This window comes from Sinocyclocheilus anshuiensis, unplaced genomic scaffold (genome assembly GCF_001515605.1).
Source record: "Sinocyclocheilus anshuiensis isolate Anshui unplaced genomic scaffold, SAMN03320099.WGS_v1.1 scaffold186, whole genome shotgun sequence".
Classification (NCBI taxonomy): domain Eukaryota; kingdom Metazoa; phylum Chordata; class Actinopteri; order Cypriniformes; family Cyprinidae; genus Sinocyclocheilus; species Sinocyclocheilus anshuiensis.
In genome coordinates, this window is record NW_015542355.1 from 2585529 (window position 1) to 2603829 (window position 18301).

The 18301-nt window shown below is 37.5% G+C and overlaps 1 pseudogene; it reads right to left on the reverse strand.

Moving 5' to 3' along the window:
- Positions 1-738: 738 nt before the first annotated feature.
- Positions 739-17957, reverse strand: LOC107691683 (serine/threonine-protein kinase DCLK1-like; annotated as a pseudogene).
- Positions 17958-18301: the final 344 nt, after the last annotated feature.

The window sequence follows — 18301 nt, forward strand, 5'->3', positions numbered from 1 at the left end:
TAAACATGATATTTATACTTTTTTTATTGACGCGTAATCTCAGACGTCAATTCGCGTGATTTGATCCGCCCGGCCACTTGAATTTGTCTTTTTGATTGGCTGCTGAGCATTAGGGTTTAACCATTATTGTAGGCCTAGGGGGGTCGCCTTCCACTCCACCTCCTATGCCACCAAAATGCACATAACTTGATAAGGATCCACTTACTTGATTGTGCTTTTGTGTAGAGTATAAAATAAAATATTTGTGTTGTTTGCGCGTATTTAACTGGCTGATTTTTGACGCGCAAACAACACGTGTTTAACGCATCATGAGAAAATGACATTATCACGAGAAAAAGAATTATGAAAGCCTGGCTTGTATCACTGATTATTGTGTTTGCTGGAACGTTTTTATTGTTTCATTTTTATCAAATTATTATCCTGTTTTGTTGCCAATTTTGGGGTGTCTCTATCAAACTAGCGCTGACTATTATGCTAATAGCTTTTAAAGTGTTTGGGCTTCATTTTTTATTATTCATTGCCACAAGTCAACATAAACGATTTCAGTGTTGGCCGTTTCTTGGTTTTAGTGATTTTCCCCTATCCCTAACACACTGTGCTATAGTTTTCTATTGTATTTGTCTCTGGGAGAATATACTAAGTGATTACTAGATTTTGAATGAATCTTGAAAATGATAGAGTGATAAATGGAAAGCCTGGGTCAGTCAGCATCAATAAACAACAACAAAATGAGGTTAATATATTTTTTAATAAGATAATGTCTCAAATTATAATGTAAGAGCCACTCTGTATTCCATGCACTAATGAGAGAATACAATGACACAGTAAGCAGGGCTATGAGTTACTAGAACACCTCTTACTGAAACACTCAACCCTAATCTGACCTCCTGATACTAACAGCAGCGCTTCTCATTACACAGAGGTACCACTGAATCAATGTCCTGCATTAATGAAATGGAATTTATCAGACCGAACCGTTGGCATATGTATTTCCAAGAGCTGACCCTGTATTAAGGAATGTTGTCTTTCCCACAATGCATTTGTGCTTATGTTCCATATACCTAAAAACTGCAAAAATGGTTAAATGTGACTTACATTGTCTAGTTAAGATAAAGAAATATATTGTCAATATCAAAATAATTGAAATTATATTATTTACACTGATTACAAAAAAAGGTCCCCATCTCACGTATGAACAAGTGCTGTGCGACCACAATAGAAAGGAAATCCGCATACGAGTTTATCTCTGAAGAGGTATCAGCAATTCAAATAGTTTTCAGTCTGCTTAGAAAGGTTTTCGGAAACACTGGGTACTAATTACCAGGAAACAAATTTGCTAAATGTCCTTACAGTTTCCTTCTGGAACATATGAACAATTCCGGACCCATTAAAACATCACTTTTCTAAGGTGCTTCAACAGAAAAAGACATTTTTGAACTTGACTAAAAAAGAAAATGTATTTATTATGTATAAATAAAGTTATTATAATGACCATAAATAAACAAGAAACCCCCTTCTTGACGGTCATCATTTTCCCTGCACCTTTATGTGATCAGATTACAAAATGGTTCAGTTCATCGGTCCACTCGGCCACGTTCCGAATCCTCATAAACCCTTCTTCTCTTTTAGTGCCCTTTCCACTCGTTGCCCTTCCCTTTCAACGCTAGAAAGGGGAGAAGAGGGAGTGAACAGTCTCCGTGGAGCAGGCAGAAAAGTCTTCAGACTCAGGCGTGGTGGTGGTGGTGGTGGTAGCGGGACATGGACTGGGGCTGAGGGCTGGAGCAGGAAGTCCGCTTGGTGGCTGGGACGGGGTCGAGGTGCAGACCGGGGCACAGACTGGGAGTAAAGGCTGGGATGTGGAGGCTACAGGTTGGCTGGGTGGTCCAGGGAGCTGCGCTCACATTCTGGTGGCATCCTCGTCGGAGAATCTGCCTCTCCTTATCAAGAGCGGTGGTCTGATGGAGGAATGGGGAATTTTAGTCATGTGACAGAACCTGTACATGAGAGCAAAATAAAATACTCCAAATAAAGTCACTCCCACCAAAATACATTTTTGGGTGAATTATCCCTTTAATTAAAATTATTTTTTAGAAAAGTTTTAAAAAGTGAAGTAAAAAAAATTTAATAATAAATATTTAATTTAATAAAAAAATTAAATTAAAATAATAACAATAAAATGTAAATACACTACATTTCAAAAGTTTGATGTCACTTAGTTTATATATATATATTTGAAATTAATCTTATGCTCACCAAGGCTGCATTTTTATACAAAAAAAAACAGTACTTACTGTAATACTGTGAAATATGATTTAAAATAGGTATTTTCAGTGTCACAAGATCCTTCAGAAATCATTCTAATATGCTGAGTTGGTGCTTAAGAAACATTTTTTATTATTATCAATTTTGAAAACAGATGCTTAAGTATTATTATTATTTGAAACCATTATGCATTTTTCATATTCATTTGCATCCTTACTGAATAAAAGTATTTATTTCCAAAAAACAAACAAAAAATCTTTACTGACCCCAAACTTGTGATTTGTATTGTACATTTACTAATAAATCTATTTAAGTTTCTTTATTAAAAGTGAGTTTGTATTTAAAAAAAAAAAACATTGGGACTGCTGAGCATTTTATTTCTGCACAAGGGTGAAGCTCATGAGAAGCTGGTTAGAAGCAGGGCAGTGACACAAGCAGCACACTGAGGGAAAAGCACATAAAAATATGCCAATTGCCATGATGCTGAAGCAAATCATGCACATTCTCCACCTGGACTGAAAACTTTCACACACATAGGTTGAAAGACCACAGCAGCCATCTTTGATCATGACATGAGCAGGTTTCAGTGCCTACACTGGGGTTCAACAAGACAAGGGCTGGCGTGCTGCAGAGGACACATGGCGTTACCTTATCCAAAACATGCTCGGGTTCTGATAGAAATCCAGTGACCCTGATCTCTGGATGGAAAGGTCATGGTCGAGCTAAGCGAAGAGAAATCAGTGAAGCTCAGTGGACAGCGCTCAAAAAACATTATGGAAATACTCAAATCATCAGCTGCAAATCCATTTTAACTGTTATTAAAGAAAACAATTTCAAAGTATTATACTGTTTGAACTCTTTTGCCTCCCATAAAAGCTGTCCATCACACATGGTGTCTGGTACTCAGCTCACTGGCTCTTTAATGTTTATTTAGCGTCTTGATTGTTAACTTCAGGCTTTGACAGTCAAGTGTGGGCTTACCGTCATCACAGACATTCCCGGGGTGTTGTTGCTGGGCTTGGGCCCAGTGTTAAAGTGCTTCTTGATCTTTCCCGCCACTGACAGCTGGTGCTCGTTTTCTGACAGACTGTCATTCTGAAACAGCCATTGAAATGAAGCCCATCAGCTACAATATTTATTGAACAAGAGAACTAAAAAGTATTACGACTTTGTCAGTCCTATAATTTAGCAATAAAGATTTGTACACAGTACAGTGTAATGGATTCAGGCTGAATTACTCACAGTGACCCAGGGATGTTCCAGCACCTGCAGCGCTGTGTATCTCTGATCCACTTCCACCTGCAGCATAGACACTATCAGCTCCTGAGGAGACAGACGGGACAGAGAGAGTTAGTGCCAAACCCTAATGCCAATCATGACCTTGAATTGGTGAACACAATGACTTACAGTAAGCAAAAAGTAAAAAATAAACACTAGTAATAAAAATTATTACTGTTGAATAATAATAATATGTAGTTAAAACCAAAAATCAATTTGATTTCAAACATTCTAAATTTCGTAATTTTCTATAGTGATGAATTATTTTCTAGTCAGGTAATAATGTTTCACTATAGACAAATTATGAAATTATCATATTATTAGTATAATCATGTTAGCCCACATACTAATAATGAGATTTTGATTTTAAAAAGCCCAAATATATATATTATTATATAAATATTATTAAATATTTAGCAAATAAATATAATGGTAACACTTTCTATGAAGCCCGTATTTATAATATATTATAAGGGTATTCTTAAGGCATTATAATGAATGCATAATGCATTATAAAAAAACTTATAATATGTTATATCAACTCATGAATAATCATAACAACAGTTATAATACATCATAATACTTACGTATTTGTGGTTATAAGTTTAAGAGTATGATTATTTATAACACACAATGAACACCATATTAAATCTACTTCATTTACAGAATAATGGACTGTATCATATCTTGACATTGTTTATTTAAGATCTGCACAGTATCTTACTACAGCTTGTGAGTGGTTAGATGTTGAGTGTTTCCTGTGGAGCTAATGTTAATTAATTGATGTTAAAAATAGTTCAAAGCAAATGTGTCATATTACACATTCATCTGATCTCTATATCGATATCTGATCTTATGGCTGTTTGAAAGAAAAAAAATGTTGTTATTATTATTATTATTACTACTACTTATAAGTGGTCTTTGACCGCTTTAAGTAAAGTAGCATAAGAAAAATGGCAAGATATGAGACTTATAATACATTATAACTATGAGAAATATAATCTATTGTAAAAGTGGATGCAACGTGTTCATTGTGTTATAAATCATCATACTCTTAAAAGCTATAACCACAAATAAGTAAATATTATAATATATTAAAACTGTTCTTATGAATATTCATGAGATGATACAACATATTATAAGGTTTTTTATAATGCATTATGCATTCATTATAATGCCTTAAGAATACCCTTATAATGTATTATAAATATGGGCTTCATAGAAAGTGTTACCAATATAATTTATTATCATACTATTTTGCTTAAAAAAAACATTATTATCATAATTCTTGCTTTTAAAAAGCAACATATAATTCTGATTTTAAAACTCCACATATTAGTTATCATATTATTTTGAATTGTTTTTTAAAGTCTACGTGATATTTATTATAGTAATTTTATTTTTAAAAAGTCCAAATATTATATATTATCATATTTATCATACACCACATATTAGTTATTATCATATTATACTTCTTTAAAAAACATTTATCGTTTTTTAAAATTATTATCCCAGATATTTATTATTTAATCCACACATATTTCACTTACTTTGGCTGAGTCTGATACATTGTCCCAGTACGGAAGAGGGAATTCTAACTGTCCCAGCAGTATCTGGTCAAACAGAGCTTCTTGATCATCAGTGCTCCTGAAACAAAGAGTGCAACTTCAAATATATATCAACAGGGGGAGCTCGTTTCATTGCGTTCATTGATAGAACGACAAATAGCCACAGGGTGGCGCATTAACATCTTTCATAACCACCTTACAGCTTTGATTACATTACTCAAAGCTGCACTACATACACACCTAGAATTTATTTAAGGATAAATCTTCGACATGTGAACATGTGTCTACTGGATAAATTCATCATTTTGATGGTAATTACAAGATTTTTTAAAACAACTTAGAAAAGCAATATTTTTGGTATATGCAAAAACCTAACAAATGATCCTCTCACATAGGCCTAAGCCACATTTTGTTATACACACTGAACTTACCCACGAAATGGAGGAAAGCCACAGAGGAGAATATATGTGATGACTCCAGCGGCCCAGATATCTACCTTAAGGCCATACCTAACAGCAAACAAAAGGTGTTTTAGTGTTATTGGCCTTATTAGATTTTATCTTTAAACTCAACATAATATGATCATAACAATCACAACACTATGCTTAACATCACACGAGTCCATGAAAGAAAAGAAAAATTGCACATTAGATTTCTGCAACCGTGTTATTAACGTGTTATATTCACCCGGTCTCTGCGATAATCTCTGGTGCTACATATGTGGGTGTTCCACAGACAGTGTACAGAGGTCCGTCTACCACGGTGGCTAGGCCAAAGTCGCCCAGCTTCAGGGATTTGCTTCCATCTTGATGCTCATACACCTGTGAACCAAAGCCAAGAATAACATTAGACCAAAAACAACGTAGTCTCTTCAAAGCAAGCTATGAAAATGACATATCCGGCTCTCAATTCCCCATGTGAACGTATGCAGATCAGTGTCAAAAATATGCACTGGCTTCAAATAAATGGATATTTGTGCATTTAATGTCTTTAACCTAAAATCCACTGATGCTAAAAAGGAACAGGATCCTAAGCTTGGCTGGCTTTGTGTTTGGCGTTATATAATATGTAAAGTGATGCATTTTGAAAAAGCCTCATTCTGCACTGCAAGGTGCATTTGCCATGCATGCTTCCAGCCACAAGCGATTATCTTTGACACGTGGAGAGCGAGCAAGCGCATATGTGAGCCAGTGCATGGTTCTTTCTAGGACACTGGAGTGCATTTGAGAAACAGATGGTTTTATTCACTGTTAGCGGGTCACATTTTCAATTGTAAGACCTACAGCATTTCTAGACAAATTCCCTAGTTCATAAACAGGGTTTCATAAACAACATTTCCGTCCTGAATTAGCAGAGGAAGGGGACATGTATAAGCCATTGATTCATAAATGATGTCTGGTAAAAGGTTCGTATGAGAGCAGCCTTGTAGAACAGTACAGTCTGTGAACTGTCAATGTGTGAGTCACATCTCAGTTCTTCCGCTGCAGAAGTGACATCACATGTATACACTCAGTCAGTAGGTGGCTGGTCTAGACTCAGTCAAAGAGCTCACAGCCATCATCTCTCTTTCTCCAAACACACTTATATAGTTCCAGCCCACAAGACCTATGAGTTTCATCCGTTCCTTTCCTCTGCACGTACACACAGGAACACATGGCTGTGGAGGCTGGTGATCAAACAGCGCCACTTTAGGATGCGATAACTGTTGCGCTTGTACCTGTGACATGTGTCAGTCATGTCATGATGACTTTCTCAGAAGTACGTTTTGGAAAGGAAGGAGAGATGGAAGGAAGGATGGCGTGTTGATATCTTACCAAAAGGTTCTCTGGCTTGATGTCCCTGTGGACGATGTTAAGGCTGTGTAAGTACTTGATAGCATTGGCCAGGTTGTACAGCATGCCGCTGGCATCCCGCTCAGTGTATCTGTTGGCAGAGGTGATGGCATCAAAAAGATCTCCTCCCTAAAAATAAGAATGAAGATGCAAATTACAAAAAATAGGACAGATTCGATATAATAAAGATACAAATGAAATAAACAGGTCTATTTAACAGTAGCATTCAAGTAAGAAATATAATTATCGCCTTCAGTGTATGAATTAAAAATATATATGCTTCAATTACAGTAGGTCTATTTAACAGTAGCATTCAAGTTAGAAATATAATTATCGCCTTCACTGTATGAATTGAAAATACATTGATTCTTATTAAAGCTACTAAAGTTGTTCAGCCAAGAGCACTAAATTATTCTCTCTCTTTTTTGTTGTTTCTTTTATTGCTGTTTAACAGCAAGTATATTTGGCTGCTGTCACTTTATGACCTAATGCATGGATCCAGTATACTGACACTTATCCGATTTCTTATCATGATTATTTACATTCATACTCGGTAACATGGGCATTTTGACATGTTTTTGTGTGTATTTGATGTGCTGCAAAAAAGACACAAGACCAGAGTGCAACAGGCATCGTCTAGCATGTCAACATAGAAAAACGATGGAAAAACATTCCAGTGGAATGTAAAATACGTTCTGTGAAAACGGCCCCTAACTTCTTTTAATATCAAGCCCATCCCATGCTTTATTTTTTTGTTCCTGCATGTGTCTTTATTGCTCTAAATTCCAGTTCACACCAAGGATGATAACTATGCAGTTTTAATACTCGTTCTAACTCTGTAGAACAGGGGGATCCACATCACAACTAAAATGATAACAACACAGAGGAGCAATATCATCTTAGAAGGAGCCTTAAGCGCACTTTTTACATTCCAAGATACACAAAATACAGCAAAATATCTGTGGATAGACACTTTATATTGTCTTCCACCCAGCTGTTGTTTAAGGTATCTTTGACATCTACAGTGTGTGAATGGAACGGTTCCATTGTTGCGTTTTGCTTCCAAGCAAGGTGGTATTTGCATGTACACAAAATGATCTGCATCACAAGAGTTTTCTTGAGGTCAAGTTGTTTATACAAAGCAGGCAGAAGGTTCATGGTGGCCTGGTTTGCTGTTCACATGGCAGAAATCCCCTCAAAGAGTCGAGTAAGTGGAACAGCAGCTTAAAATAACACTCAGTTCAACAGAGCCAGCACAACTGCACAGAGAAGCCATTACACAGAGCCACCAAGAGCTAAAATTCATCCAGATCTCCACAAGACGTATAAAACCAGCTGTGACTGGATTTTCGTGAATCTTTCTGTCTATCGATCTGCATTTGTTTTCACCTGAGGTTTGAACAGGTGCATTAAAATGACAGCTTGCGTATGCTGTAGTACACACCTTAACAAGCTCCATGACCAGGTAGAGTTCACTGTAAGTGTCCATTTCCTCAATCAGCAACACAATGTTTGGGTGTTTCACTCTTCTGAGGATAGCCACCTCATTCTGGATCATATGCTCCTGTGCAGGAGAAAAAGATTCAGAAAAAAAATGTATTGTACAGATTGTCATAAAAATAAAAATAGAAGCATTTTATTGACAATATCATAATGCGTCCATCTCACCTTTCCTCTGCATTTGCCCTTGTTAATGATCTTCAGAGCATACGCCCTGCCAGTCGAGTGCTCCACACACTCGTGGACCACCGCAAAGTTCCCATCTCCGATCATTCGGCCCACTTTGTACCGATCTGAAATGGAGCTCGGGACTGTGGGTATCGGCGTCTCCTCTAAGGGCTCTGCTGCAGACGGTAAGGAAGAAAATTAGAGCAAGACTGAGTGGGCCTCATTCAGAATCTGTTTTTATGACTGAAATCTCTGTAGGCAGTGGAGAAATTTGATTCTCAACCAGTCTGAGAATCTCTTTGAATGCAGCTCAAAAAACAAGACAGAAACCTGCATCCGGTTTACACCTCATGGATTCTTTCATTAGTGCATTACAGTCAGCTACAGCGTGTGCACTGAAGTGGAAATGATTGTATAATGCAAATTAATTTATACAATCTTCAAATGAAGCGTTTCTGGATGACCTCCACTGCAGACACTCTTGAGATAAACATCTTTACTTGGTGGCACTGAACAACTATAAAGGTTCTTTGATTATTAAAGGGCCTTCTCGTTAATTAATTCAAAACCTCCCACATCTGCATAAGATCAGAGCGTCGCAGAGCACTTTGTAAGAAAGTCTGAATGCAATATGTTTGAATGCAATTATAATGCATGGATTTAGAAAAGGTCAAGTTACTGCCATGTTGTTTTTATTAACTAAAACTATATATAAATTTCAGTAAGTCAGAATTCAGAAGTCAGAAAGAGCTTTATTGCCAAGTATGTTTGCACATACAAGGGATTTGTTTTGGTGACAGAATCTTCCAGTACACAGAGACAACAACAACAACACAGATAATAAAAAATATGAGATATATGAATAAAATACACATATGTATATATACTGTATAAAACTTTTCTTGTGCCTGACTGTCCTGGTGTTCGGTGCTCTGTAGCACTGACCAGACGGCAAAAGTTCAAAAAAGAAAATGGCTTGGATGTGGGGGATCCAGAGTGATTTTATGAGTCCTTTTCCTCACTCTGGATGTATATAGTTCTTGAAGGGTGGGCAGGGGAGCACCAATAATCCTTTCAGCAGTCCAAACCTTCAGATGTTAAGGTAACAGGTCTGTAGTCATTCAGTCCCGTGATTTTAGGTTTCTTTGGAATGGGAATGATGTTGGAGCGTTTGAAGCAGGCAGGGACTTCACACAGCTCCAGTAATCTGTTGAAGATCTGTGAAAAGATGTGGGCCAGCTGGTCAGCACAGGTTTTTAGACAGGCTGGTGAAACACCATCTGGGCCTGGTGCTTTCCTTCTCTTTTGTTTCCTGAAGATCTGACACACATCTTCACTGATCCGAAGTGCGGGGGGGGGGAGTTGATGGAGGTGTTAATGTTTGTGTAGAGAGTTGGTAAGAACGGGTGTGGGGTGTGAGACCGGGAGTTTCAAATCTACAGTAAAACTCATTCGGGTCTTCAGCAAGTTGTTGACTTGCCTCAGTGCTGGGGGATGGTGTCTTGTAGTTTGTAATTGAAAATTGTAATTGTAATTGAAAAATTGTAATTGAAATAAAGCTGAAAATATAAATATTAGATGAAAAATGTAAACTTAAAAAAACGAAAATATAAATGTTGCCTTGGCATAATAAATGAATAAAAATAAATAAATAATAAAAGGACAAAAGGGCATAAAATTACTAAAACTACAATTAAAATGAAAACTGAAAATAAAAAAGCTAATTCAAAATATAAAAAAATACTATAATAGTATATGAATAATACTAAAATAACACTGTCTAAACCAGCCTGAAGTGGTTTTACTGGCTTTGCTCGATTTCTTACCATCACTCACAGGACCTTCCTCCTCATCCATACTGCAGACTTTGGTAGAGGCCAGAGACAGAGAGGAACCGCTGTTCTGGGATCCCTGTGAGGAAGAAAAGATCCAATTAAACCAGAAACTAACTACATAGCAGTACACAGTAAACCACCGACAACCACCTAACTTCAAAAATAGCCACTCACTGGGGTATTCTGTCTTTCTACCTGTGCTGGATATCCTCAAGCTGCCCCGTGTACTATTCCCATCAGGACGGTCGGCACGCTTGGGACACAATCCTCATTCTCACTTTTAAACACAGCACAGTGTTAGGACAAAGCCAGTTGTCGGTGTTTCTTTGCTGGTTGCCATGGCAGCAGCAAGTGTGAGCGAAGTTACTGGCTGTGCTGTAAATTGGTTTTCGCTCCTGGTTGCCGCCAGTCAGGGTGCAAGGACCCTTTCAGGTCCACGCGGAGAGTAATTGGAATGATGTCTCCGGGAGCAATGTGCTCTCCCGACTGCTGGGAGAACTCAAATGGATTTGATTGGACTGTAGCAGCGTGTGACAATGGCCCCGGACGCACCTCAGACGGGCTGCTAATGGCGAGAACAAAGCGCAAAACTGCTGAGATGAACCAGTGGCTGGGTCATGGAGGGTCAGCACTCCTACACTCACTGTCTGATAATGGCAGTTTGAGTGGATGCATATGAGACGGCCAAGGTAGGGTTGTTTAAGTGTCATCAGAAACAGTTTTGAGAGAGAGAGAGAGTGTGTGTGTGTGTGTGTGTGTGTTTCCGCATCCTTTTTCTATTTCATTCAGATCACAGTTTGTCCTGGCGCTATCAAAACTCTTGTTACCATGGAAACTGTTGGAGTGTACTAATAATATTTTCCCTCTGCGAGACAGGAAGCAGCCAGAGACAAGCCCATATAAGGCATATTCCTGTTTCCTGGCTGAATGCTAGGTCAAATCACTCCAAACAGGCTGAATTTCTGTGCTTTTTCTCAGGACCGGAAAGAAACAGAATAAACCATGCAGTAAGTATTTATTCTTTTGATTTGTTCTCCACTGATCAAGAGTACATCATGTTAAACCCATGTGTGCACATGCAAATGTAAGTACTCAGTTGCATAACAGTCTATTATTCAGCATCTGTGCAATTATGATGCTGATAATGCAAATTTACCTCAATTATCCCTAAAGTAGTGTCGCAGGAACACTCTATCAAATCATTCTCTAGAAATAAAGCAATTAACAGGCTCAGTATCAATAACAATGCCGCATTATTACATTTTAAGATAACTCTTGTGATTTTGTTGCAGACTAATTCCATAATGGCTTGAATGACTGATTTAATGCCTGAGATGATTTTGTTTTGTGGAGATGGAGATGCAATGGGGAAATTTAATCCAAAGGCCAGACAAGATACCGCTGTTTTCATCAGGATCGCTGCTACTCAGAGGTTTTGGGGAATAGCTGTAGAGATGCTAGACCACTTAGCTGCAACTCCATTAAGACCAATGTGAGAAAATCTCACAAGAGTCACTTCAGGACATTGGGTAATTATACCTATAATCTAATTCCATGACTGACTGCATTAATTTGTTTTTGAAATGCAGGGCTGTCATTAACACTAATGTTTGTGCAGTACAAAATAAAAATTGTTTTGGCATCCGCAAAGTCTGGGACAAATAAAATGTGATTAAAGGAGCTCTGAGCCAAACTGTCCCAAATAAACAGAAGAGGACCCAAAAGATTTAGTAAAGAACACCCAGTTGAGTTCGTACTAGATATAGAGACTTACTGTTTAATGTATTTATCATTTTCAATTATACGTACATGATGGAACCGTTTCATGACATCCTTTTGGCAAATAAACATAATTCTAAAATAATGCATTCAAAATAATGACCAGAAAATGATACAATCTTTTCTTTTTATACATTAAAACAACTACAAATTATAGATTATGACACAAAACTAATACAAAAACAAAGATAACTACATGATTGACAGTGGCTTGAAGCAAAGATATACAGGACAATATAACTGAGCAGAGTCCAAAACAAAAAGGTGAAAACAGCAAAACAATGAAAACCAATGGAACTGAAAACTACTGCGGAGACAAAGTATCATACAGAATACAAGGTGTCTATTTTTTGAATGAATATGAAGTGAGCAGTTAAAGAAAAAGCTCACACAGAAATGAAACACTCCACGCAACATGTCCGTAGCACGTTTTTCAAAATAGCTCTTTTTCTGTTCCACAAAAGAATAGGTTTGGAATGACATGAGGGTGAGTAAATGATGATTTTCATTTATGGGTGAACTATGCCTTTAAGAACATTAGAGATTAGGGACATCATTATTTTGCTCATGTACAAGAAACATACACAAGTACATGCGAAAATCCAACTTCCTTTTAAACATCCACGTGTAATGATATCATACTTGGAAGACACTAATATCAATTTTTTTATCAATGTTCATGGAATGAATGAAAACATACATGCACACAAACACAATGTCATTTAAACCGAAAATATACAGGTGTGAAAACACCAAAGGAAAATGTGAAGAGCATGCAACCCAACAGACAGTTTGAGGGACATAATTAAATGGAGATGATGAAGAATGTGTTTTTATGAAAATTTAAATTAAACTTGAGTTGAAATAACCACAGGATGTGGAACTGCCATGACAGGAAGAGAAATGACTTTGTCCATCAAAACAACAAAATAAGAGCAGATCTGCTACTTTAAATGCAACTAAAATTCAGGAATCAGACAGGTGCATTTTCAGTTCAATCCTAAACAGCTCAGATAGAGACAGGTGTGATGCTGAGCTCGATGGCCTCACTTTTCATGTTATGCAACACACAAAACACTCATCCTACCTAGTTAACCATCCATATAAATGACTGAATAACACTGCATTTAATCTCACAGCTATAATGATACGAATGAAATTGTAACCTCGATTCATCCTTGTTTAGCCAGATTGACAAGGATTAGCAGACCTGGAAACAAGTCCCGACATTCCTATTTTATGTGTTTTGACACAGATTAAAAATGTATTTGCCGCCATAGCATCAAACGCGTTTGTGTTCCATATTTTTCCCCTGAGGAACGGAGATCTCATGGAAAGAAAGAGAGATGATAGAGGGGATATGCCTGAGGACACAGAGGCCACACACACACACACACACACGTATATATTCCCAGTATAGATCCGGCACTCTTGTGTAGCTCGTTTCTGAAAGTGGGTCATGCGTTGAATGCAATTCACAGCCCAGGCTCGAGCGGTAAAGCTAATTAATAATAAATCAGTAGTAATGATCTGTGTTTAAATCATTCACTTGGAAGGAGTAAGGTCATTTAAAACTGCAGTATAAACTATCAGAGATGGTTTATAATAGGTAATCTTTGGAACGTATTACTAGCAAAGTACTGCTGTAATTAGCTAATACATTAGCAATGTATTAGGGCACACTGCAAACTAATGGACTAACCAAGCCACAAAGACGCAATAACAACATTCAGAGACATTCAGAGATATAAATTCATAAGCCAGATAAAGAAGTGCCTGCTTCTTCGGAAACATTTGGAGAGAACATTCAGTTCTTTTGCATTTGTATCATATTTATGCAAATGTTTTTTTCTCCTTTCTTCATTTACAGAACTCCACTGGGGAGTTTTCAAAGCCTGACCCACTTATGCAGTAGATGGTTGTAAAGACGCTGAGATGTGTCTCTGCTTTGGGCAGATCTGACTGTCCCAAATTCTCATTCTGCAACAGCAATGAGCTGAGAGCAAAGCCATCTGACAGAATCAAACCGCAGAGAGATCATCCAACTTCAAGAGCTCAGGCTGCGGTGCGAGATAAGTGAAAGTATGACGAGAATCTGAGAATCTTTGCTAGTGGGTGGAGGGCAAACACAAAGTGCTCGGCATCTCTGTCTCTCACACTCTTCCTCAAGAGGAAGTTTAGCCACTTCTAATGCAATCTGGAACAATTTAGAATATAAAAATTTGAACATGTCTGTACTTTCTCTCAGAGGTGCAGTCAATTACGTTTTGCTTTTAACGTCATATAAAAGCAAAAATGTTCAGCTGCAATGCTATTGAAGAAGTGCCATATTTGCAATCAACCATTAATTTATTCTGTGAGTGAAACTATTCAGGGGGTTACCAAGAAAAAAAAAAAAGCTGGTCATGTGATATTTACATGGTGGCCCCCATATGGCAAACCATGTAAAATAATTTTTATTATACTAATATCTTTTATCTTGGTTTCAGATATAATTGTAATAATTATTTCTTTTTTTAGGGGTTAACAATAATAAGAGTGCACTTTTAAGAGAAAGGCATTGACTAATAAAAACGCAGTGAGAACATGTTCAGAGCATTAACTCGTTTCACTATGAACCGATTTAAGGTCAGTAAAACTCCAGTTTGGTAGTGGCCAACAGTCTGATTAATCAATTTTGGGTCAATATCAGCACGTGATTTTGCTGGCTGTAAAACAGCACAGCAGCTGAATCTGATGTGTCCCAAAAGCTCAACATTTTGAACATTTGGAATGGAGTGCAATATCCTCAATGACTGAATGCTCTAGTGCATTTTAGTCACACAGAACTAAGAAAGAGGAATAGACAGACACTCAGAAAGAATGGAAGACAGAGAGACTCTTGACTCTTAAGAGAGAGAGTCAGAGTAATCACTAGGCTCATATTTTAACCTGAGAGGAACTCTGGACTGGGAAGGAGAAGTTTCTACTGCATTAAACCTCTTTGCGTTAGTCTATCAACTGCAGGATTAGAGACTGTTTGACTGGGTCAAATGCGCACAAACTCCTCACAATCATACACAAACTTTCCTCGGAAACCAAATAGTAAGGTGTTTCATGGAAAAAATGTGAATAAATAAACACTTCCTGGTGAGTTGCATGCTCCTTCAACAGCATGTATCATGTCATTTTTCTTTCTCCAAGCTGTCTCAATCAGGGTCCAAAATTAGCACTCGCCAAGCACCATATGTGAGTAAAAATGGGTTTTGGTGAGTAAATAAAACATTATTTGCTCGTTGGCAGGTAATATTATTAGAAACTGTATAGTATAGTATAGTAAATGATTTACTGTATATGTATAGTCCTATATAGTCATCCTCACTGATGTAAGTGATGTGAGAGATTCAATTTAAACGTATATGAACTGTCTATAAAAAATAAAATCATATCTTCAGATGACTTGTACTTCAGTGAAAAACCTTAAAAAAAATCTAGGAGTCTTCAGAACTCAATGTGGTGACACTTGAGAGGGGAAATATATATATATATATATATATATATATATATATATATATCACAATTTCCTTTGTTTTTAGGTGCCACGGAAAATATATCACCTTACATATGATGCTGCAAGTGACAACCTGGGAAAAAATGCCAAACAAATGAAATTTTGTTCACAAATCATGAAAAATACAGCTTCATGGCAGGTAAAGAAAATTTTGGTATTTATTCTCTCAAATACTGGCAGATTAATGGCAAATGTTAATTTTGGACCCCGGTTTCGATGTAACTTCAAGATTGCTGCTCTACTACAAGCAGAAGTCATTTTCCATGACTGACGCTAGTGGGCTTTCACGCTTAACTCTGATGATGAAACATGAGAGACAGAATGTTTCCAAAAGTAGTGGCCCAGACTAAGGATTGATTGTGGATCTTAGCGCCACTTTGAAGAAGTGGGGAAGTTAAGCTGTGCTGTCAATGATGGCCTTGTCCATTTCCTGAGAACATAGAAGGAGCGTGTTATATAGAGCCCTGGATGGCGGAGGAGGGCAAAAGAATGTTCTAAGTAGAGAAGGATCTGGACACTCAAATCACACGATATACTGAATAAACGCCATAGTGTAGACACATAAAGGACACATTTTGACACAGTAGAATTGGGTTTAGATAATAGATTATATAAAATGCACCAGGTGGACAGTAGAAGATTATGTTTGGGTAGGTGGGCAGAGCTAGTGTAAAAGCATGGCCTGTGTGTGTGTATTAGGGTGATTGTGAAGAGAAGGTCTTACCCTGCGTTTCTTCAAGCTCCCTGGGCTGGTGGGAGATGGACTGGGCGATTTTGCAGAATGGGGTGTGGACAGCTGACTGGCTAGGGTCCCATTCACTACAAAGAAAAAGTGGAAAAATGTCTGAGTTCACAAAAATAAAAGTGTACAAAGTTTGTGAATGAAGCTCAGCAAATATTTCAAGAGTCCCCAGGAGGCTGACAGTGCTCTTATATTCAAAGAGTGAGCTTTTCAAAAGCCTGTCTGCGAGTAAGAAGAGAAGAAATCGCCCACACAGCTGCTCCTGCTTCCTACACTCGCATCCCTAAACAAATCCTCTTCGGATAGAGCGCCACACACCCAGTGGCACAAATCCCTCCATTTCTACAGCCTCACATCTTCCAAGGCCCATCAGTCATGTTATGACTGCACTAAACACCACTGAGAAGATCTGAACTCTCCGAAGTGATTCGTATTCACAGGCGACTGCCTTTTTTTGCTGGTACAGATTAGGAATTATCCCTTGCCAGTTTTACACTCTCTCATATGTTACCAGGACACACAAAAAAGTTAAACATCCATCGCCAAAACAGTGATTTATACAGAACATCAAAATTGAAATAAGTTGCAAAAATAAGTATTATATTTTTAACTTCATAATATCCATTCTAATTCACTTTTGAAATGGAATAAAAGCAGCAGCTATTAGCGTATGAATGAATGGAAAGGTCAAAGCTTGTAGTGAAGTTATAGAACAGAAATAAATCAATGCGTTTTATGACTGCAATTACTTTTTAAATGCATAGAATGATTAAATATTAAATATGAACTGGGCCAAACTAATTGTGTCAAAAGCTACTGTAAACAATACTATAATATTAATGTTGTAACACTATTAGTACATTACAGACCCACAAAGGTGCATACACACACACAGTCTTGATGTTAAAATGCTTAAGATGACATGAGGGATGATAGAAAAATTATTTTGGAGAACTGAATTTAATTACCACAATAATTTAATGCACAGCGTGTTGCAACCCATACTAGTTCATTCATTTACAGACTAGTGATCATTTCTAAACTATTTTATTTTGTAGCAGATAAATATGTGAATATCATATAAAAGTTTCAGACACATAGCGTAAAAAAATCAATGTTAGACGTTTAAACAAATTGTGTTACAACACTCCTCTGTATCTCCTGTAAAGACTAAATAAATTAGAAATAATTAGCCTACTGATTCACATATAAATACACATCAAATAAAAATCCTTCTGGCGTCAATTCCAGCTGAATAAACCTCACTATTAAACTCCGTCATAAAAAGTAAAAGCCATCTTCCCATGTATCCGCAAAAGAGCAGCGAATCCGCCTCTCATACCTTCGCATTGCAGCATCTTGAGACACAGTGCTATTCCAGGTGGCAGAAAGCAGCAGCACTCGCTGAGCGCGGATTCCAATGAATGGAGCAGCGGAGAGCAGAGCGGAGTACAGAGCGTGAGCCGCTGCTCTCTCATTGGCTCGCTGTCTGCCTGCGTGTCTGTGACGAGCGCTCGAGCAGTGCGGTACGGTAGTGGGAGGAGCGCGGGGCAGAGGTAATGGTGGGAACGCGCCGAATCTTCTCACCGACAGACCTTTAATGGCACTCGAACCACAGCTAGATACAAACATAAACACTACCGTATTTTAACACGAGATAGTGATTTCTAAGGTCTCGCTCCTTTTGTGTAGCCTACTGAAAATATATAAGAAATGACCATTTTACTTAGGCTATATAAGTAATTTAAATGTGATCTCTAACGTTATTTGATCTCAGGTATTTATTT